We start from the raw sequence: 22,543 nt of genomic DNA, 5'->3' as shown, positions 1-22,543 counted from the left end.
CATGGGTCCACATACGTCAGTATGCACCAAATCAAGTGGTCTTTCGCTTTTCATCTCACTTTTTTTTGGAATAGATATCCTTGTGGCTTTGGATTTTATACAACATTCACATCTTACGGTAATTGAGCAATCTGATATCTTTAAATCTTTTGTCAATTCTTTTCTCTGTAGTTCCCTTATACTGTCAGGGTGTCTATGTCCTAGACGTCTATGCTACATGTGAATACAGTTTTTGTGATCATGTGTACATACCTTCATCTGTTCCTCTGGTGTGTCAAAATGATATAATTGTTCATCTGCCTTGACTTTGGTTATCACCTTGTTTCCTGCAATAATTGCACACTCATTGTCTTTGAATTTTACTGTAAGTCCTTTTGCTGTTAAACATTTCACAGATAATAATCCGCCTTCCAATTTTGGAACATACAACACATCCTGTACAAGTATCTTTGAATCTTGTCTGAACTTGTTTGAACAATTTAGCATACCTTGTCCGATACCTTCTGCGGTTATTTTGCTTCCATCTGCAAGATAAATGGCTTCTTTCTTATCTAAATCAAGATCAGTAAAGAAATTCTTGTCACTTGTCATATGACTCGTTGCTCCTGAACCAATAAACCAACCAAGTGATGATTTCTTGTCTGTTACTTTAAATGTGCCATTCCAATTATTCTCACATGAATCGGAAATTGTGTTTTTTACTTTGTGTATGCTTTTTATGTTGTAATTTTTGTTGTTCTGCTTTCCATATGGTACAGTCTTTCTTTAAATGACCTTTTTTCTTACATCTGAAGCATTCTCTTGTCTCCTTATTATAGAGTATTTTTTAAATTCTGTAGCTTTAAGAGCGTTTTGACTATCCTTTTCAGTAGAAGAATCATTTCTTTGTTCTTTTCTTCTCTGATATTCATCTATTAGTCTTGTTTTCACAAAATCTAATGTAATGTCAGTTTCTGGTCTCGTCTCAAGGGCATTTATCAAGGCTGTATACGAATCTGGTAAACTGCACAATAATATAGCTGCTACATGATTTCTTTAATATCTTCACCAATAGATCTTAGCTGTTATATCACTTCCATCATTGAGAATATGTGCTTCTGCATGTCGTCATTTGCACTCAATCTCATACTGTAAAGCTTTCTTAATAAAAATAACTTGTGATTCAAGCTAGGTCTTTCATACAGTTTTCTTAATTCTTCCCACATTCCTTTAGCTGTTTCTTCATTTCTTATATGTATTAATTGAGCATCATCCACTAATAAGCTAATGGTGGCTCTCGCTTGTCTATTCTTCTTATCCCATGTCTGATTATCTTGATCTGGTCTTTCTGTAACAATTACTTCCCATAAATCATCCTTAGATAACAACATCTCTACTTTGAATTTCCATAACTGATAATTTTCACTATTCAGTTTAGCTACTGTGAATTTCAGTTCTGTGTTACTCATCATCTTTATATAGTCTTACTTGTTTAGAGAGTTGTACTGAAGATATTCCCCTGTTTTTTCTTGCTGATAGTTCCTGTATGTCCTGCCTGTGTTGAATTCTCTGTAATTATATCCAGCTCCTGGGATCATGAATTCCTTTGTCACTCTGTATCTGGATTTATTTCCTTCTGTTTACAGAGCTTATCTGTGTGCTCCATTATCTGGGGTTATAAACCAGGATCCTCTTGTAGTGCGGGCCTGTAGTGTCTGGGCTTTAGTGTCTGGGCCCATAACCTGTCGCAGAGTGCATCTTCTTACAGTCACCGCTGTACTTACGAGAGCTTCAATCAGCAAGATATCTTGAGTAAACAGTATTTACTTCATACTGGTTAAACATGAGATACAATTCAGTGTCACACAGTCCGTGTGCTGCTGACATAACACATTCAGGAAAGAGAAATAAAACATACAGGAAGTAAAAACAACCAGCAATTGAGAGCTTTCCTCCCACACATTACAGCAAGCATATAACTTTACACACTATCGCCACCTGCTGTCTGGTTAGTATAAAGTCCTCCTTTCACTTATAATAAGTCCTAATCTGTTGTATATGCCAACACTAGGGGCGAGGGACCGGATGGTATACACCTGGTAAATGGGTCTGGATGTTATACACCGGGAATGAGGGTCCGGACCGAATTTTATACACCTAGGCAACGGGCGAGGGGCCGTATGTTATACAGCAGGGGTGAGGGACCGGATGGTTTACACCTGGGCAATGGGGCTGGATATTATACACCGGGGGTGAGGGCCTGATGTTATACAGGCTGGGCCATTTATATGGATACACCTAAATTAAATGGGAATGGTTGAAGATATCAACTTCCTGTTTGTAGCACATTAGTATAGGGCGTTGATCCAAGGAACTAGTCTGATTGTCGTATGGAGTCGGGAAGGAATTTTTTCCCCAATGTGGAGCTTAGTGTTTGCCACATGTTTTTTTTTTGCCTTCCTCTGGATCAACATGTTAGGCTATGGGTTGGACTAGATGGACTTAGTCTTCCTTCAACCTTAAAAAAAAAAAAATATGTTAAACCTTTCCCGTTTTATGTCAGTTAGGATTACCATAATTTTTAATATTAGCCAAATGCCAGAATAATGAGAGCGAGAGAATGTTTTAAGGCATTTTTATTACTTACTGCAAAGTCAAAAGTTTACATACATTTCATTAGTATTTGGTACTGACTCGCCCCCAGGGCCGTGGGGTGTATAGAAAAGTTTGTGACGCCACCTGTGGATTCTGGTAAGAGGTTACCAGCGCTGCGACAGTCCACTGAGGCTGATGTTAGGGGCAGCTTTGATGGGACGGCTCCCCATAGGTGGAACAGGCCTCAGGGTATGTAGGATGAATGGAGGTGGGTGCGCTGGGCGTTGTGGTGCGGTGAGGAAAGTTGGCGCCAGTAAAGAAACAGACAGAGGCACTTCATGCAGTCGTCCAGTGCTTTACTTACAGTTCTTTAAGGTAATTCACTAGTGCCCTTACAGGTAATAGCCTCCCTCTTTGCACTGCGTTCACCGGGCAGGGGTTCAGTCCTCCTTCAAGCAGCTTAGGGGTGCTTGGCAGAACCCCACTTTCAGACGTGCCTAACTTGACCTTCTTCACACTTGGTCCTTTTCACCGTTGCCCTACGCTGCCCACTCTCAGTCCCGCTCGGGTATGCTGAAGTCCTTCCTGTACGTAGGATCCGGGACCAACCTGACCCCCTGGGGTTTCGAATGCGGCAAGCACGATCCCTCCTGTCTCCTGACGGGTGCCGTCCTGCACGCGCCGTACCCCCTGGGATCCTTTAAGTAGAATGGAGCCTGCTCCCTGCTCCCCTCTGGGCCTCTATCCTGGGCCCTAACTTGTGGAGCAGAGCTCTGACTGAGCCTCTGCTCCCGGACTGTACTGAACTGACTGAAGCCCAAGACCTAATATGGCTTCCTATTATATACTTATGACTCGCCCCCTGGGCCGCGTGGGGAGCCTGGAACCGGGCCTCTTTGTGAGATGTTGGGGGTTGTAGTCACCGTGGTGGCGACCCGGTCCTGTGGCTCAGGGTGGTCAAACCAGTGGCAGTCTTTATAGGGTTTTTATGGTTTAATGTCCGACTACGCCACCCGTGGATTGCGGTCAATAAGAACTGCCGCTGCCGAACCGACCTCTGAGGCTGATGTTGTAAGGGCAGCAGAGTGTGGTATGACTCCCCACGGGAAGAGTTTAGCCTCAGGGCAATGTGGAGCGATGATGGTGGTTGTGGGCCCGGGCGCAGGCTGACGCTGGCAGCGTCCGGGACAGGGAGACTCCTCTTACCTGCTCCCGCGACCGCTCCTGCGTCACGCATCTTCTCCTGGCGCTGGTCGGGACCCGCGACGGCTGGGGCACTGCCGATGCTGGGCAGCTTAGTCTGCTGCCGGTCCGCCATCTTGCTCTCCGTTCCTGATGTCTTCCTCCCCCCCGGTTAACCGCGACCTACCTTCCGGCGATCCTCTTCTGTAGGCCGCGGCTCCGCTCGCGATGGTCTGCTTTGAGGACCTGGCGTCGCGCGCTGCTGACGTCAGCGCTCGCTGGGCTCCTTCCAGGACCTTGTGCGGCGTCAGCGCGTGGGGCGGGGCTTCGGTCTTCGCGCGTTTTTGACGTCCACGCCCCGCTTCTTCCCGCGCGGCGTCCTGAAGATGGCGTCCGATGGCGGTAAAACGGCCGAAGATGGCGGGAAACGACCGAAGATGGCGGGAGACGACTGAAGATGGCGGGAAACGGCTCCGGATGGCGGGAAACTTCACTCAGGTAAGTGCAAAGTCTTTTTCAGGCACGCAATACCCGTTTGTGGCGGGTTGGTCACAATCCTGACGACTACGCCAAAAGTTGACTCGCCCCCTGGGCTGCGTGGGGAACCCGGAACCGGGCCTCTTTGTGAAATGCTGGGGGTTGTAGTCACCGTGGCGGCGACCCGGTCCCGTGGCTCAGGGTGGTCAAACCAGTGGCAGTCTTTATAGGGTTTTTATGGTTTAATGTCCGACTACGCCACCCGTGGATTGCGGTCAATAAGAACTGCCACTGCCGAACCGACCTCTGAGGCTGATGTTGTAAGGGCAGCAGAGTGTGGTATGACTCCCCACGGGAAGAGTTTAGCCTCAGGGCAATGTGGAGCGATGATGGTGGTTGTGGTGCGCGGGCGTCCCAATACTAGTAGTGCTGACGCGGTGAGAAAGTACAGAGACAAGGTGTTGCAGTTCAGGTTCTTTACTCACAGTTCTCATCCAGGTCACTTGTGCACAGATAGGACCGCCTGAGCCGTGCTGCGTCCACCAGGCAGGGGGCTCGATCAACCCCCAGGCAATTCCGGGGTGTGGCACAGGACTCCCTTCTATCCTTTTGTCAGCCGTGCCCCACCAGTGACACTACTTCTGTCCAGCTGCCTCGGGTCTTCTCCTGGGAGGACTGGGTGTCCACTTCCCTGACCCTGTGTGGTGTGCCTTTCTAGTAGGTGTAGTGAGGGGTCGCACCAGTAAATGGTCACGACCGCCGGTCCTTGGTTAAGGATTAGTCACCTCCACCAACTTGGGATCCGGTAACCTGTTCTGCCAACCCGTCACCCGCAATCTCCTGGGTCCTTAGGGTTCCTTCCGCCTTCGTGTCTCTGGGCCCTTCTACACTTTGGGTACTTCTCTTTCTTTGCTGTTCCTTTCTGTTTCTGTTTCTTTCTGTTTCTGTTCCTTTCTTCTGGCTCCGGCCTTCACCCTAGGCCTGCCTCATGGAGCTGGGCCCAGACTGAGCCACAGCTCCCTGTCAGCCCTCTCTGGCTGAACTCCTATTCTCTTCTCCTCCTGACTGAACTGACCCAGATCTAAGATGGTGCCCACCTTATATACCTCCCTCTCTGTGTATGAGCCCAGGTGACTTGCAACCAATGGGCTCCTACCTATGCCCAGAAACCGTCCCCTTCTGCTCCTACATCACTGGGGTTTCCTCCCCCCTCCCCACTCCAGCCAGGGACATGTTCTGTCGTGCCTGCATTACTGTACTAATGGGAGCACCATTGAGCTGTCCCCCGGAAATGGGGTGTGTGTGATGCATGCAGCTAACGGAGTCCCGGTCCACACACCATCCTTACCCGGGAGTGGGACATCACACCTCTGGTTGAGGTGCAATGCCTCTGTAGCGACCGAACCCTCGGGGCGCTACATTTACTGTATATGTGCTTCCTGTTTCTACTTCCTCCACCCACACCCACTACTGGTTCCCCCCTACCTTTGGGTTCCCCCCTACTCCAGCCAGGGCCAGGGCTCAGCAGAAAACTACATTGCGTCTTGCCCCTCCTGCTGGCCTGGAGCGGTGTAGTGTTGGATGTAGGTGGTTGGGGTTCTGTGCAGCACTCCCATCTTACCTGAGAGAAGGGAGACACCACACCTCGGGGTGAGGTGCAGTATCTCTGTGGCGACTGAACCCTCAGGGGCGCCACATTCTCCCCCGGTAAAACACAGCACGTCCTCGGGCTGGAACAAAGCAAAACAGGAATAAATGACATGCAAAAATTTTATAAAACATTTCTTCCCTTTTTGGGAGGTACACTCTCTTTAAACGTTACATTGCAAAAATACTTTTCTCATAAATCATTATAAGAGCACTTTTCAAGAAAGTTCCTGCACCAAGGTGCAACAGTGGTAGCATGAGGGACCCGCTCCAAACCCTCAACGTAGGCCCTGGGCGTGGCTACAGGGCACAGATGATCCAGATACTGGACCTCGTCTTCTGCCACACCTAACGGGTTTTTGTTCTGAGGTATATTTGTTTCAAATATAAAACCAGTAGGGTGCACTTAAAGAAGTGCTAACTATGTACAATGTTAATGTCCTTCTGCTCACAGTCCTCAGCCTGTGTACCCTGACGGGTATTTATAGAAAACTTCACACTGTGAAAAACATTATTTTAAAGTCAACCTGGCAAACTTAGCAAAAAGAAAACAACACAGCACCCGAACGGGTGGCTTTAAACAGTTATTTGTAGTCCCAGTACTAAGCCTAGTACTGGGGACCCCTCCTGGGGTATTCTTGGTGCTTCCCTGACCCAGCCGGGACACGGGGGACTTCCTGCAGGGGATCATCCTCGGGGACGCGGTACACCTGCAGGGCATACCAGCCATGTTCACCATGATGCCGGGTGAACGTGACGTGATCCCCAGGGTAGAGGTTCCGGTCGGGATGGCCTTCTTCTAACTCAGGCTCCACATCCCACCGGTTCACAAAAATGTCTCTATTAAATTCAGGGCTGCGAATGAAGCCCCATCCAGCCTGGAGATTGAACTTTACAATTAGGCCTTCCTCATGGGGACTGGGGTTGGCTGTCTCCGCCTGATGGGTCTGCGCCTTGGCGGCCTTGTCTCGGGCCTCCAGGCGCTCACTGCGCGCCGCCCGCGCGCGTCGCTCCCTCTCAAGCTGCCGGAGTTCCCGCCGGCAGAACTCCTTCCTCTGCCGGGCAACGGACTCTGTTTCCTGGGAGAACCCCATCAGTCCCCCCCCCGGTTGTCCCAGCATATCTCTTCTCCGCCGGGGCAGGCAACCGGGGGCGCTGGCATTGGCAGAAGTGGACAGGGCTGCTGGTCTTCATACCGTGCGGACCAGTCGAAGACCGGCGCGCCATAGATCCAGGCCAGAGCCGGAGGTGGAGGTGGCTGGAGGGCTTCTAATAGGGGGCCCGTGGCTTCAGCGCCCGAGACTGAAGGTTCCGGAGGGGCGCTGTATAGGTCTTCTTCCAGTGTAGCGCCTGGGAGCAACAGTTCCGGGACGGCTCCAGGTGGGTGGCCTTTTGGTTCCGTGCCCGGGGGCGAAGGTTCCAGGCTGCACACTCGTTCCCACCAGGGCACGGCGGCATATAGCGAGGGCGGGGGAAGGAGACCCAGGAGCAGGTCGGCGCTGGCAGCGCCCGGGGCTGGGGATTCTCTCCTACCTGCTCCCGGACTCTGCGCGGCCTCCTGGTCTTCGGCGAGCTCCGCCGGGGCTGGTGTGCGGCTGCTGGTATCCGGTCTGGCATCCGGCCTCGCTTTCCGGCGGGCTGCCAGTTTGTCCAGCAGTTCACTTTTCCACTGGGCGACCGCTGCCTGATGGGCTCGCTCAACTTGCTGGCCCATCTCGAGAATCTCACTCCCGAGGAACTCCACATCCTCCGGGGACAGCTTTTCCATATTTTCCTCCATGGTGCAGGGGGGTCACCTGTTGCAGCGGCAGGCCTGAGGCGGAGGCTGGGCTTCCGTGTGCTTCCATCTCGGCTGCCGGGTGCGGTCTGGCCAGACAGGTAAAGACCACCCCCTGTCTCCATTCTTTCTCTCCTCCTCCTTTCTTCTTTTGGGGCCGGCCCCATGGCAACTTGCTGTCGGTCACTCCCCGTGACGGCCCGCCTGCTTTGACAGACACATCTATGCGGACAGTCATTGTTGCAAGGGGTAGGGCCTGCTTTTGGCGCCATTCTGGGACCCGGCCCACGATGGGAGGCTCCATTTTGTTGTCTTTTGGCATGCAGACAATGGCGCCCGTTCTTCTGGGGCGGGCGCCACATTTAGTGCAGAAAACACTTCTTTAGGCACACAATACCCGCAAATAGCGGGCTTGTCACGCATCCTCTTCGTGACGCCAGATCTGACTCGCCCCCAGGGCCGTGGGGTACTCGGCAGCCGGGCCTCTAGACGCCGGTTGGCGGGGAAATCACGGTGGCTGGCCCGGTCCGTGACCCAGGGCGGTCAGTACAAAAAGAGAGGATGAAATAAAATGTACAGAAAAGTTTGTGACGCCACCTGTGGATTCTGGTAAGAGGTTACCAGCGCTGCGACAGTCCACTGAGGCTGATGTTAGGGGCAGCTTTGATGGGACGGCTCCCCACAGGTGGAGCAGGCCTCAGGGCAGTGTAGGATGAATGGAGGTGGGTGCGCTGGGCGTTGTGGTGCGGTGAGGAAAGTTGGCGCCAGTAAAGAAACAGACAGAGGCACTTCATGCAGTCGTCCAGGGCTTTACTTACAGTTCTTTAAGGCAACTCACTAGTGCGCTTACAGGTGATAGCCTCCCTCGTCGCGCTGCGTTCACTGGGCAGGGGTTCAGTCCTCCTTCAAGCAGCTTAGGGGTGCTTGGCAGAACCCCACTTTCAGATGTGCCTAACTTGACCTTCTTCACACTTGGTCCTTCTCACCGTTGCCCTACGCTGCCCACTCTCAGTCCCGCTCGGGTATGCTGAAGTCCCTCCTGTACGTCGGATCCGGGACCAACCTGACCCCCTGGAGTTTCGAATGCGGCAAGCACGATCCCTCTTGTCTCCTGGCAGGAGCGGGGCGTACGGGTGCCGTCCTGCACGCGCCGTACCCCCTGGGATCCTTTAAGTAGAATGGAGCCTGCTCCCTGCTCCTCTCCGGGCCTCTATCCTGGGCCCTAACTTGTGGAGCAGAGCTCTGACTGAGCCTCTGCTCCCGGACTGTACTGAACTGACTGAACCCCAAAACCTAATATGGCTTCCTATTATATACTTACTGTATATGTGCTTCCTGTTTCTACTTCCTCCACCCACACCCACTACTGGTTCCCCCCTACCTTTGGGGTCCCCCCTACTCCAGCCAGGGCCAGGGCTCAGCAGAAAACTACATTGCATCTTGCCCCTCCTGCTGGCCAGGAGCAATGTAGTGTTGGATGTAGGTGGTTGGGGTTCTGTGCAGCACTGCCATCTTACCTGAGAGAAGGGAGACACCACACCTCGGGGTGAGGTGCAGTATCTCTGTGGCGACTGAACCCTCAGGGGCACCACAGTACCACTGCCCTTAAACTGAATGACTTGGGTGAAACGTTTGGGATATCCTTCCACAAGCTTCTCACAATAGTTGGTCGGAATTTGGGCCCATTCCTCATGACAAAACTGGTGTAACTGATCCAGGTTTGTAGGTCGCCTTGCTCGCAGCCTTTTCAGCTTTGCCCATAAATTTTCAATAGGATTGAGATCAGGGCTTTGTGATGGCCACCCCAAAACATTGACTTTGTTATCCTTAAGCCACTTTGTTACCATTTTGGCAGTATGCTTCGGGTCATTGTCCATTTGGAAGACCCATGTCCGCCAAAGCTTTAACTTCCTGGCTGATGTCTTGAGATGTTGCTTCAGTATTGCCACATAATCTTTTTTTTTCATGATGCCATGTATTTTGTGAAGTGCACCAGTCCCTCCTGCAGCAAAACCACCCCACAACATGATGCTGCCACCCCCGTGTTTCACAGTTGGGATTGTGTTCTTAGGCTTCCAAGCGTCTCCCTTTTCCCTCCATATGTAAGGATGGTCATTATGACCAAAAAGTTCAATTTTAGGTTCATCAGACCACAGGACATGTCTCCAAAAATTAAGGTCTTAGTTCCTCTGTGCATTTGCAAACATTAATCTGGATTTTTATGTTTCTTTTGGAGTAATGGCTTTTTTCCTGGCAGAGTGGCCTTTCAGCCCATGTTCATACAGTACTCGTTTCACAGTGGTTATTGACACAATCTTACCAGCTTCCACCATCATCTTCACAAGGTCTTTTGCTTTTGTCCTTGGGTGGATATGCACATGTCAGATCAAAGCATGTTCATCTCTGGGGCACAGAACCCATCTCCTTCCTGAGCGGTATAATAGCTGGACATTCCCATCTTGTTTCTGCTTGCGTATAATTGTTTGTACAGATGAACGAGGCACCTTCAGGTATCTTGAAATTGTACCCAAGGATGAGCCAGACTTGTGCAAGTCCCAATTTTCTTCCTGATATCTTGACTGATTTCTTTAGACTTTCCCATGATGCTACACAAAGAAGCAGTGTGTTTTCAGGTGTGCATTAAAATACATCCACAGGTGTATCTCTAATTAACTCAGATGTTGCCAAAAAATCAGAAGCTTCATGAGATCATCATATGGGCCGTCCAGAATTGTTTAAAGGCATAATAATCTTAGTGTATGTAAACTTTTGATTGAGCAGTAAGTAATAAAAATGTCTTAAAACATTCTTTCTCACTCATTATTCTGGCATTTGGCAAATATTAAAAATTATGGTAATCCTAATTCACCTAAAAAAGGGAAAGGTTTATTCTGATTCATTTGAGATATTGAGAAAAACATGTATATGTGTCTTTTCATATAGTGTATGTAAACTTCTGATTTCAACTATATCACTGAATGAAATATTCCAGTTGGAAATCTTTATTCATTACATAGTGGAATGCGTTAAGAACAATAAAACATAAAAATGATCAATGTAAATCTAAATTAATATCCCATGAAGGTCTGGATTTGGAATGATATTCAAAATCAAAGGGGAAAATCAAATTACAGGCTGATCCAACTTCAGTGGAAATGCCTCAAGACAAGGAAATGATGCTCACTGCTGTGTGTGGCCTCCACGTGCCTGTATGACCTCCCTACAACGCCTGGGCATGCTCCTGATGAGGCAGCCGATGTTCCCCTTAGGGATTTCCTCCCAGACCTGGATTAAAACATCAGTCAACTCCTGGACAGTCTGTTGGTGGATGAAACTAGACATAATGTCCCAGATGTGCTCAATCGGATTCAGGTCTGGGGAACGGGCGGGCCCGTTCATAGCTTCAATGCCTTCATCTTGCAGGAACTGCTGACACAGACCAGCCACATGAGGTCTGGCATTGTCCTGCATTAGGAGGAACCCAGGGCCAACCGCACCAGCATATGGTCTCACAAGGGGTCTGAGGATCTCATCTCGGTACCTAATGGCAGTCAGGCTACCTCTGGCGAGCACATGGGGGGCTGTGCGGCCCTCCAAAGAAATGCCACCCCACACCATTACTGACCCAGTGTCATACCAGTCATGCTGGAGGATGTTGCAGGCAGCAGAACGTTCTCCATGGCGTCTCCAGACTCTGTCACGTCTGTCACATGTGCTCAGTGTGACCCTGCTCTTATTCGTGAAAAGCACAGGGAGCCAATGTTGAATCTGCCAATCTTGGTGTTCTCTGGCAAATGGCAATCGCCCTGCACGGTGTTGGACTGTAAGCACAACATCCACTTGTGGACATCTGGCCTCATACCACCTTCATGGAGTCTGTTTCTGACAGTTTGAGCAGACATGGATGTTAGTGGCCTGCTGGAGGTCATTTTGCAGGGCTCTAACAAATAAAGTAGCACTCTGCAACGCTAAGTAGGTGGTTTTAATTACAGTAGGATCTTACCTTCCCATACGCATGCAGACTTTAGTCTCTAAGAGAGGATACACATTCATAGGGTGCTTGTAACAAGAAACGCCTTACTGTAGCTACCAGGTACACATGAATTGGCCAATTCATGCGCTAAGATTTTTCAGTTATTTCTATTTTCTAGAGCAGTAATGCTATTCAAATTTCATATATTTCATGTTTGCATACTTAGCGTTGCAGTGTGTTGCTTTGTATGTTAGTTGTATATGGAGGTAGCTGCTCCTAGTAAGTACCTGTACATATCTATTTCTTGCTTTGGAAGTGACGGTCAGTCTTTTTGGTTTATTTTGCAAGCCTCTGGCACTGTTCCTCCTTGCACAAAGGAGGATGTAGCAGTCCTGATGCCAGGTTGTTGCCCTCCTACGGCTCCCTCCACGTCTCCTGGTGTACGGGCCTGTATCCTGGTATCTGCTCCATGCGCTGGACACTGTGCTGACAGACACACCTACCCTTCTTGCCACAGCTCGCATTGATGTGCTATCCTGGATGAGCTGCACTACCTGAGTAACTTCTGTGCGTTGTACTGTAGGCACTGCCTCGTGCTACTGTACCTCTAGGGGTGAGAGTAATGACAAAATGCAAAAGCGACTAAAACAACAGCCAAAAAGGATGAGAACAGAGAAATAGTCTGTGGTCACCAACTGCAGAATCACTCCTTTAGGGGGTATCTTGCTAATTGCCGATCATTTCTACCAGTTGTCTGTTCCATTTCAACAACAGCAGGAGAAATTGATTCACAATCCGTGTTGCTTCACAACTGAACAGGTTGATCTCACAGAAGTGTGATTGACTTGGAGTTACATTGTGTTGTTTAAGTGTTCCCTTTATTTTTTTTTGAGCAGCGTATATATGTATATCTATAATCCAAGCCTACCTGGCATTACTACAATATCTATCTATCTATCTATCTATCTATCTATCTATCTATCTATCTATCTATCTATTTGTCTGTCTGTCTGTGTCTGTCTGGGTATCTATCTACAGATAGATATTGTAGCATTGCCAGGTAGGCTAAAGTTAAATCCTAGGTCTGCGGGCTTTGATTACATTGCTGACTCTGCATATAAACAGGCTAGGTGTTTTCCTTAGTCAGTCAGCACAGGGAAGCTGACCAGGCTGGATGTGTCTTGGAGCTCAAGAGAGAGAAACAGGTCGGAGTCCACCTCTCTGAGAAGAGTCTACACAAGCAGTGTGCAGAGAACCGCAAGTATTAGTGGTTGCTATTGACAATAGTTGTTTTGTTTGACCGGGCTGGGGCTAACACAGCCGTGTATGAGTAGCCAGGGTCTGTTCTATTTAGTGAGTGCCTGGACAATGTTAGGGATTTACTGTATATTTATGAGTTTGCTTTGGTGCTGTGCAACCTGTGGAAAGCAATAAAAACTGCACATGATTGGACCAAAACTGCATTGCCAGTGTGAATGCTACCTAAGGGCCAAATGCCTAGTGCCTAATGGAGAGAGTGAATCCCTACAACTGGTGGATGAAATGCGGGTTTGAAGTCCCAGAGAACACTGGTGATTGCAGTGTAAAGATTGAAGGTCCTGAGTAAAGGCAGCTACAGCATCGCGAATACAGTCTGAAAGCATGGAGGAGCTTGTTAAGCAGTTAACAACAGCAGCAGCAAACTCAACAGGAAACCAACAAACTCCTGATCCAGTATCAACTGCACCAGCAAAAGTTAAAGCTTCTGCAGCAGCAGCAGTTTCAAAAGCAACAGCAGCAGTTACAGCAGGTTCAACAGCAGCATCATCAGCAGATGGCTCTCCTGGCAGAAACTGTCCGGGCCACGGAGATGGCATCACCCCTCCAGCCAAAGTGAAGGTATAAGGGTGAGGCGAACAGTACGGGAGGCATAACAGAAGATGACTCTGGAAGATAACGTCGAGGCTTTCCTGACTGTACTTGAGAGGGTGGCAGACAGAGAAAAACTTCCCCCAAAGCAATGGGCAGAGGTCGTAGCTTAATACCTTATGGGGAACAGCAGAAAGCGTGCTATGACCTTGCCCTGCAGGATGCCAAGGAGTACGACAAGCTGAAGGTGGAGATTATGGCATCACCCTGGCAGTCCGAGCACAACGATTGCACCTTTGGCACTACCAAAGGGACAATCCTCCCCGGTCCGAGATGTACAACCTGTTACACCTGATGCAAAAATGGCTGCAGCCAGACACCTGCTCTCCAGCACAGATGGTGGAAAGAGTGGTGGTTGACCGATCTATCCACCCAAAGCCGAAATCCATGTAAAGCTGGGTTCCCCAAGGAGTTCCCCAGAATGCAGATGACCATATGAGCCTTGTGGAAAGATACTTGGCCATGGAGAACTCCCTGCACAATCAAGAGAGACTAAGGTCACATTTCTGGGAGACCCAAAAGTATGGGCCCAAACTCACATCTGAAGAGCGCACAAAGACCCAGGAGGGGTCAGATTCAGGTTCAAGGGGTACATCTCCAAACATTGTCTGCTGGAGGTGTTGTGCCCCAGGTCATATCTCAGCTATTTGTCCCTTGACCTTAGAGCCAATGAACTGCAGTGTAACGGGTCTGGGAGGCGGAACCTCTGGGCTACAATACAAGGGGGCGGTCCTTGTAAGGGAGCGGGTGGCGACCAGGCAGGCAGTCACAGGAGGTGACCTGGACAGTCTCTGAGTGAACGGGACAGTCTCTGAGTGAATGGGACAGTCTCTGAGTGAACGGGGCTGGAGGTCACGGCAAGTGACCGGGGCAGTCTCTAGGTATAGGGTTGGTACGACCTGTGGCGGCTGAAGATAGACGAGAGCTCCCAGGTGAGCAGGCGAGAGTCTCTGGATGAACGGGTGGTCACAGCATGTGACGGCGGAGCCTCCAGGAAGACCAGCGGACAGGCGACAGATGAGCGCTCCCAGGTGAGCGGGCAGAAGTCTCTGGACAGGCGGGTGGTCACAGCACGTGACGGCAGAGCCTCCGGGTAGGCAGACAGACAGGTAGCAGATGAGCGCTCCCAGGTGAGCGGGCAGGAGTCACTGGACAGGCAGGTGGTCACAGCACGTGACGGCGGAGCCTCCAGGTAGGCTAGCAGGCAGATAGCAGATGTGCGCTCCCAGGTGAGCGGGCAAGCTGGTCCATAGACAGACTGACAGGAGTTGGTAGGCAGACCGTCGGACCTCAGGCAGGCAGGCAGGTAGCTGATGTGCGCTCCCAGGTGAGCGGGCAAGAGTCTCTGGAATAGCTGGTGGTCACAGCACGTGACAGCGGAGCCTCCGGGCAGGCAAGCAGGCAGGTAGCGGAGAAGCGCTCCCAGGTGAGCGGGCAGGCTGGTCCTTAGACAGACTGACAGGAGTAGTAAGGCAGACCGTCGGACCTCAGACTAGCAGACAGGTAGCAAGTAATCAGGCAGGAATCTGACAGGTAACTGGCAGGTAACTGGCAACGGGACCTGAGGGCTGAAGCACAGGTGAGACACAGGTGCAAACAACATTGCTCGGGCACCTCCATTTTGGAGGAGGTGCCTTATATATGATGAAGTCCTCCGGCCATTGGCCGGGGACTCCTTAGGACGACGCGCGCGGCCCCTTTAAGAGGAGGGGAGCGCGCGCGCGCCCTAAGCACAGGGGCCGGGAAGGTGCGCGCGCTGAGAGCAGAGCGGGAGGAGGACGCCGGGAAGGAGCGCGCGCTGACAGCAGAGCGGGAGAGGGACGCCGGGCACGGGGCAGAGCGGTGAGGGGAGCAGCGTCCCTGCCTAGCAGAGGGCAGGGACGCCGGCACTACAGTACCCCCCCCTTTAGGCCCCCCCTTTTTTAGGCCAGACAGAAATTTAGCTAGGATGAGAGGGGCATGGATGTTCTCCCGGGGCTCCCACGTTCTCTCCTCAGGACCAAACCCCTTCCAATCTACCAGAAAAAAGGTCTTTCCTCTTACCCTTTTGGTGGCAAGAATGTTCTCTACCTCAAACTCGTCCTCAGCGGAAACCGGAGCAGGAGGCGTACCTGTAGACTTGGAAAAAGAGTTAAGTACCACAGGTTTGAGGAGAGATACATGGAAGGAGTTAGGGATCCGTAAGTTGGCCGGGAGTTTCAATTTATAGGCCACCGGGTTGATCTGACTGGTGACCTCCAGAGGTCCGATGAACCGAGGCCCTAACTTGTAAGAAGGTATCTTGAGTCGAACATATTTAGATGAGAGCCAGACCTTATCTCCTGGACGAAATTGAGGAGGATCCAGGCGTTTTTTGTCAGCGTGTCTTTTCATCCGTTCGGACGACTGAAGGAGTGCGGATCGGGTACTCTCCCAAATGGAGGAAAATTTGCTAACGAGAGATTCCGCAGCCGGGTTGTCCACCGAGGTGGAGACAGGAAAAGGAATCCGAGGATGCTGACCCAAGACTACAAAAAACGGGGATTTGGAGGAGGATTCGCTCTCGTGATTATTGTAAGAGAACTCGGCCCATGGTAGGAGATCCACCCAGTCAGAATGGTGGGCATTAACGAAGTGCCGGAGGTAACTGGTCAGGTTCTGATTGATCCGCTCCACTTGACCATTGGACTGTGGGTGGTAAGCGGAAGAGAAGTCCAGGGTGACGTCTAGTAGTTTACAAGTGGCTCCCCAGAAGCGTGAGGTGAACTGTACCCCACGATCCGACACGATGTGGAGGGGCAGGCCATGAAGACGGAAGATGTGACGAATAAAGTCTCTAGCTAGCTCGGGTGCAGACGGGAGGCCTGGTAGGGGAACGAAATGAGCCATCTTGGAGAAGCGGTCAGCGACCACCCAAATGACCGTACAACCGGCAGAGAGTGGGAGGTCAGTTATGAAGTCCATTGCAATATGCTGCCAGGGGGCAGCAGGTACTGGGAGCGGAAGGAGGCGACCGGCTGGCAGATGTCTCGGAACCTTGTTGCGGGCGCAGGACACACAGGCAGAAACAAAGTCTATTACATCCTTGTGCAGGGTAGGCCACCAGTAGTGACGGGAAATAAGCTGGAGGGTCTTCTTCTGACCAGCGTGGCCAGCCAGTTTAGACGAGTGACCCCAGTGAAGGATCTTCTCCCGATCAGGTACTGATACGAACGTCTTTCCGGGAGGGAGACGATTTAGACTCACGGGAGCCACCTGCATTACTCTGGCGGGATCGATGATGTGTTTCGGATCTTCCTCGAGATCAGATACCAGAAAGGATCGAGACAAGGCGTCCGCCTTGACGTTTTTGTCAGCCGGGCGAAAATGAAGGACAAAATCAAAACGAGCAAAAAACAAGGACCACCGGGCTTGGCGCGGGTTAAGTCTCTGGGCATGCTGGAGGTAAGCCAAGTTCTTGTGGTCAGTGTAAATTATTACCGGGTGAAGAGCCCCCTCAAGCAGGTAACGCCACTCCTCCAATGCCAGTTTGATGGCCAATAACTCTCGATCTCCTATGGAATAATTGCGCTCTGAGGAGGAGAAGAGTTTAGAGAAGAAGCCGCAAGTTACCATCCTCCCGGAAGAAGATTTTTGAGTAAGTACCGCTCCAGCTCCAGAGGAGGAGGCGTCCACTTCCAGGAAGAACTGCTTGTTGCCGTCCGGGCGATGCAGCACCGGGGCGGAAGAGAAGGCCTGTTTTAAGGAAAGAAAGGCTTCTTCTGCTTCGGGCGGCCACTGTTTGGGATTAGTACCCTTACGGGTGAGCGCGGAAATTGGGGCAGTCCGGGAAGAGAAGTGTGGTATGAAGAGGCGGTAGTAGTTGGCGAAGCCCAGGAACCGCTGAATGGCTTTCAAGCCCTCCGGTCAGGGCCATTTCTCGATGGCAGACAGTTTCTCTGGATCCATTCGTAGGCCGGTCTGAGAAATAATGTAGCCCAAAAACGGAAGCGAGGTCTGCTCAAAGAGGCACTTCTCGTATTTAGCGAAGAGGTGATTCTGCCTGAGCCTGAGCAGGACCTGACGAACGTCCCTCCGGTGAGTCTGGAGATCCGGAGAGAAGACCAAGATGTCGTCCAGGTACACCACTACGCAGGAGTAGAGAAGGTCCCGGAAGATGTCATTGACCAACTCTTGAAAGACGGCAGGAGCGTTACAGAGACCAAAGGGCATTACCAGGTATTCATAGTGGCCGTCCCGGGTGTTGAATGCCGTCTTCCATTCATCCCCCTGACGGATACAAACCAGGTTGTACGCCCCACGGAGGTCTAGTTTGGTGAAGATTCTAGCCCCCCTCAGACGATCAAATAATTCTGGAATGAGCGGAAGGGGGTACTTATTCTTCACCGTGATCTGGTTTAGGCCTCTATAGTCTATACAGGGACGGAGAGAGCCGTCCTTCTTTTTGACGAAAAAGAAGCCTGCTCCCACCGGGGAGGTAGATTTCCGGATGAATCCCCTGGCCAGATTCTCCTCAATATATTCGGACATCGACCGGGTCTCAGCAGCGGATAAAGGATAAATACGCCCACGGGGAGGAGTAGTACCGGGTAACAGGTCGATGGGACAGTCGTATGGTCTATGAGGGGGTAATGTCTCTGCCTCCTTTTTATTAAAGACATCAGCATAAGACCAATAAGGAATCGGAAGTCCAGGTAGATTAGCTGGGGTAGGAGAGGGACGGACGGGATGGACGGGGACCAGGCAGGTCTTATGACAGTCTTGTCCCCAGCGAAGGACTTCTCCGGTTTGCCAGTCAAGCACGGGTGCATGTTTCTGGAGCCAAGGCAGACCTAGCAAGAGGGCGTGAGAGAGTCCAGGCAGAACATGAAAGGAGATACTTTCAGAATGCAGCATTCCCACCTGCAGAGTAATGGATTCGGTGATGAGTTGGATGGGGCGTGGTAAGAGCCCCCCATCCACGGCAGCCACAGACAAGGGTACAGCCAGAGGTTTGGTGGGGATGCGGTATTTTTCTACCAGGGACTGTGAAATAAGATTCCCGGCTGCTCCAGAGTCCAGTTGGGCTAGTTCGAAATAACGGTTCTCCCCGTAGACGATTGAAACTGAAAACAGCAGGGATGGAGAGGATTTATTCTTGTCTAGGTGGACCTCTCTGAGCGAACCTAGACACAGGCGTTTCCCGACCTCTCCGGGCAGGCACGGATCCGGTGCTCCTTACTGCCACAGTAGAAGCAGGTCCCCTCGGCACGGCGTAAGTCCTGACGGGTCTTGACCATCTTGGTCTGGTCGACCTGCATAGGCTCAGGAGGGTGTACCTGGTTAGAGACAGAAGGAGTGACGGGTTTCTGAAAAGTAGGAGCTAGACGTAGTAACCTCCTCTCACGGGTGACCTCTCTGGCACGCTCCTGGAACCGTAGGTCAATCCGGGTGGCAAGAGTTATTAAGTCATCGAGAGTGGTAGGAATGTCCCGACCGGCAAGTTCATCTTTAATATGGTCGGACAGACCCTCCCAGAAGACGGAAACCAGAGCGTCGTTATCCCAGGCCAGCTCCGAGGCAAGGGTACGGAACCGTATGGCATATTGGCCCACGGTGAGGCTTTCCTGACGGAGGCGTAGCAATGATGATGCGGATGAGGTCTTCCGTCCGGGTTCGTCGAAGACTTTCCGGAAAGCCGTGAGAAAAGCAGGCAAGTTGGACACCAGGGGGTCTCCTCTCTCCCATAGAGGATTTAGCCAGGCCAGAGCCTCCCCGGTGAGATGGGACATGATGAATGCAATTTTGGCTCGGTCGGAGTTAAACTGGTGGGACAATAGTTCAAAGTGCAGGGTGCACTGATTTATGAAGCCCCGAGCCTGGACGGAGTCGCCTCCGAAGCGAGGAGGTGCAGAAAGCCGGGGTCCGGGGTAGGATACCATGGTATTAGTGGGCAGCGGAGCTGCCGGATTGCGAGACATGGCACTGGCGGAGGTTGTCGGTGGAGCAGTCAGAGTATCCAGGCGAGTATTGACATTCCGCAGGTGACCCAGGATGGACTCCTGTTGGGACCTTTGACGGGACAGTTCATGACACAGGTCCGAGAGCGAGGGAGCTTGGGTGCCACCGGGTTCCATGGCCCGAGCAAACTGTAACGGGTCTGGGAGGCGGAACCTCTGGGCTACAATACAAGGGGGCGGTCCTTGTAAGGGAGCGGGTGGCGACCAGGCAGGCAGTCACAGGAGGTGACCTGGACAGTCTCTGAGTGAACGGGACAGTCTCTGAGTGAACGGGACAGTCTCTGAGTGAACGGGACAGTCTCTGAGTGAACGGGGCTGGAGGTCACGGCAAGTGACCGGGGCAGTCTCTAGGTATAGGGTTGGTACGACCTGTGGCGGCTGAAGATAGACGAGAGCTCCCAGGTGAGCAGGCGAGAGTCTCTGGATGAACGGGTGGTCACAGCATGTGACGGCGGAGCCTCCAGGAAGACCAGCGGACAGGCGACAGATGAGCGCTCCCAGGTGAGCGGGCAGAAGTCTCTGGACAGGCGGGTGGTCACAGCACGTGACGGCAGAGCCTCCGGGTAGGCTAGCAGGCAGATAGCAGATGTGCGCTCCCAGGTGAGCGGGCAAGCTGGTCCATAGACAGACTGACAGGAGTTGGTAGGCAGACCGTCGGACCTCAGGCAAGCAGGCAGGTAGCTGATGTGTGCTCCCAGGTGAGCGGGCAAGAGTCTCTGGAATAGCTGGTGGTCACAGCACGTGACAGCGGAGCCTCCGGGCAGGCAAGCAGGCAGGTAGCAGAGAAGCGCTCCCAGGTGAGCGGGCAGGCTGGTCCTTAGACAGACTGACAGGAGTAGTAAGGCAGACCGTCGGACCTCAGACTAGCAGACAGGTAGCAAGTAATCAGGCAGGAATCTGACAGGTAACTGGCAGGTAACTGGCAACGGGACCTGAGGGCTGAAGCACAGGTGAGACACAGGTGCAAACAACATTGCTCGGGCACCTCCATTTTGGAGGAGGTGCCTTATATATGATGAAGTCCTCCGGCCATTGGCCGGGGACTCCTTAGGACGACGCGCGCGGCCCCTTTAAGAGGAGGGGAGCGCGCGCGCGCGCGCCCTAAGCACAGGGGCCGGGAAGGAGCGTGCGCTGAGAGCAGAGCGGGAGGAGGACGCCGGGAAGGAGCCCGCGCTGACAGCAGAGCGGGAGAGGGACGCCGGGCACGGGGCAGAGCGGTGAGGGGAGCAGCGTCCCTGCCTAGCAGAGGGCAGGGACGCCGGCACTACATGCAGCATAGGCAAGTGCTACTCCTACTTCGCCTACCCTGCCTGCAGTGTTGCTCCTCATCCTGGTGAAGGTGGGTCCGGAGTGCCAGGTGATTGTGAATAGTGTCCAATTGACGAGACTTCTGGACTCTGAGAATTTGGTGACCCTGGCAAGGGTCACACTTCCTCATGTGCTAGTCCCTGGGAAGAGGGTGGGGGTTAGGTGTATCCATGGAGACGCCAAGAACTATCCCATGATCCAGGTTGACATACGCACAGACCTTGATTCCATGTCCCAAGTGGGAGTGGTTAACTACTTGTTGCATGCTATTGTAATCAGACGTGACTTTCCGTTGTTCTAGGACTTATGGGCTAAAGCTGTAGCACCCAGTAGTCCGGTATGCCACCAGAAGTCGGTTATTGTAACAAGGTCACATGATATAACCAATAAATTTCCATTCACTGTACTGGCTAGAGAGGAGGATGAGGAAGCATCCCCTGAAGCCAATACCAGGACAACTATGAGGTTGCCCAGCTCAGGGACTTAACAGTAGAAGGTACTCTGGAATATGTAATTGTGTTAAATGGTGTTCCCCAGGAGCCGGGAGCCAATAATCATTTTCAGCAATTGTCCTGGCCTAATGATCTGTTATGTCTAGGGACCAAAGTGAAGGGACAGGTAAAAGTGATCCTTCCCAAGGCCTAAAAGGGAAAATCCAGGGGGTATAATCGATTGACTCGAGTGAGGCAATTTAATCCTGGGGATTGGGTGCCCACTGTTCCTTACCCAGTGGCAGAGACCCTATAAGTGGTGGAAAAGGTGGGAGAGGTCAACTATAAGGTATACCGACCAGGGAAAAGGAAGTGTGTGACGCTTGGAAGCCCTACCCTGGGAGATGGGGGACTCGGAGCCGGGTAATATGTTGTCGATGGGGCTGCAGCCGTGGCCCGGACCCGCTCCGTGCCCAAAAGGGTGGTACGGTCTTATCCGGGTTGAGTGGCTGATCTCGACTACGCCACCTATGGCACCTGGTGAAGGCCACCAGCGCTGCTGCAGTCCGCTGAGGCATGGTGTTATAGCAGCCGTCGTTGGTACTACTCCCCACAGGCGGAGCAGGGCCTCAGGGCAGAGAGACAGGATGGAGGGGGTTGTAGTATAGGAAGTCTGGTGCCGCGTAGTGCGGTGTAATGCAGAATAAAGAGTCCGGAGGCCTTAGGGGTTAACTTCCAGGGTTTTTACTCACGGTGGAGATTGCAATTGAAAGACTTCTCCCTGCTCCTCGCGGAGTTCTGCGGTCACCAGAGACGGGGGGGGGGGGGGGGGTCCGACAACCTCCGAGTAAATCCAGTGCTCAATCAGGACCCCGCACCAGAGTGTTCCTAGACTTCAGACGGGGTCCTTTCCTGTCTGTGTGTGTGTAGATAGGCCGGGTCTCCCTCTGAACTTCACTCAGAAAAAGGGTGCGAGTGGCAGCTCCGCTCCTTCCGTTACCCGGTGGGATCCTCAGGGCCTACCGGACTTCCCTGACCAGGACATAGAGTAGCAAGGTCAGGTGTCGGGGCCGGTACCCCTTTTGCAGCCGGAATCCCTCTGAATAGATCAGCTTGGTGAGGACAGGTGGCGTATACCGCTCCGTCTGCATCCCCCCCGGGATCCATTTGCGGTGGAGCTACACTCCTGAGCTCCGGGCCTTCTTGGTCATGGTCCTTGACCGGGCTGAGACATACATTATCTGCAACCTGCCCCTCGACCCGAGGCCAGGATACGAGGGCCGTGTCT

Source organism: Phyllobates terribilis, unplaced genomic scaffold (genome assembly GCF_046119375.1).
Source record: "Phyllobates terribilis strain yellow unplaced genomic scaffold, ASM4611937v1 Scaffold_7__3_contigs__length_470593459, whole genome shotgun sequence".
Classification (NCBI taxonomy): Eukaryota; Metazoa; Chordata; class Amphibia; order Anura; family Dendrobatidae; genus Phyllobates; species Phyllobates terribilis.
The sequence above is the reverse complement of the archived record's forward strand: the minus strand, read 5'-3'. Positions refer to the sequence as shown.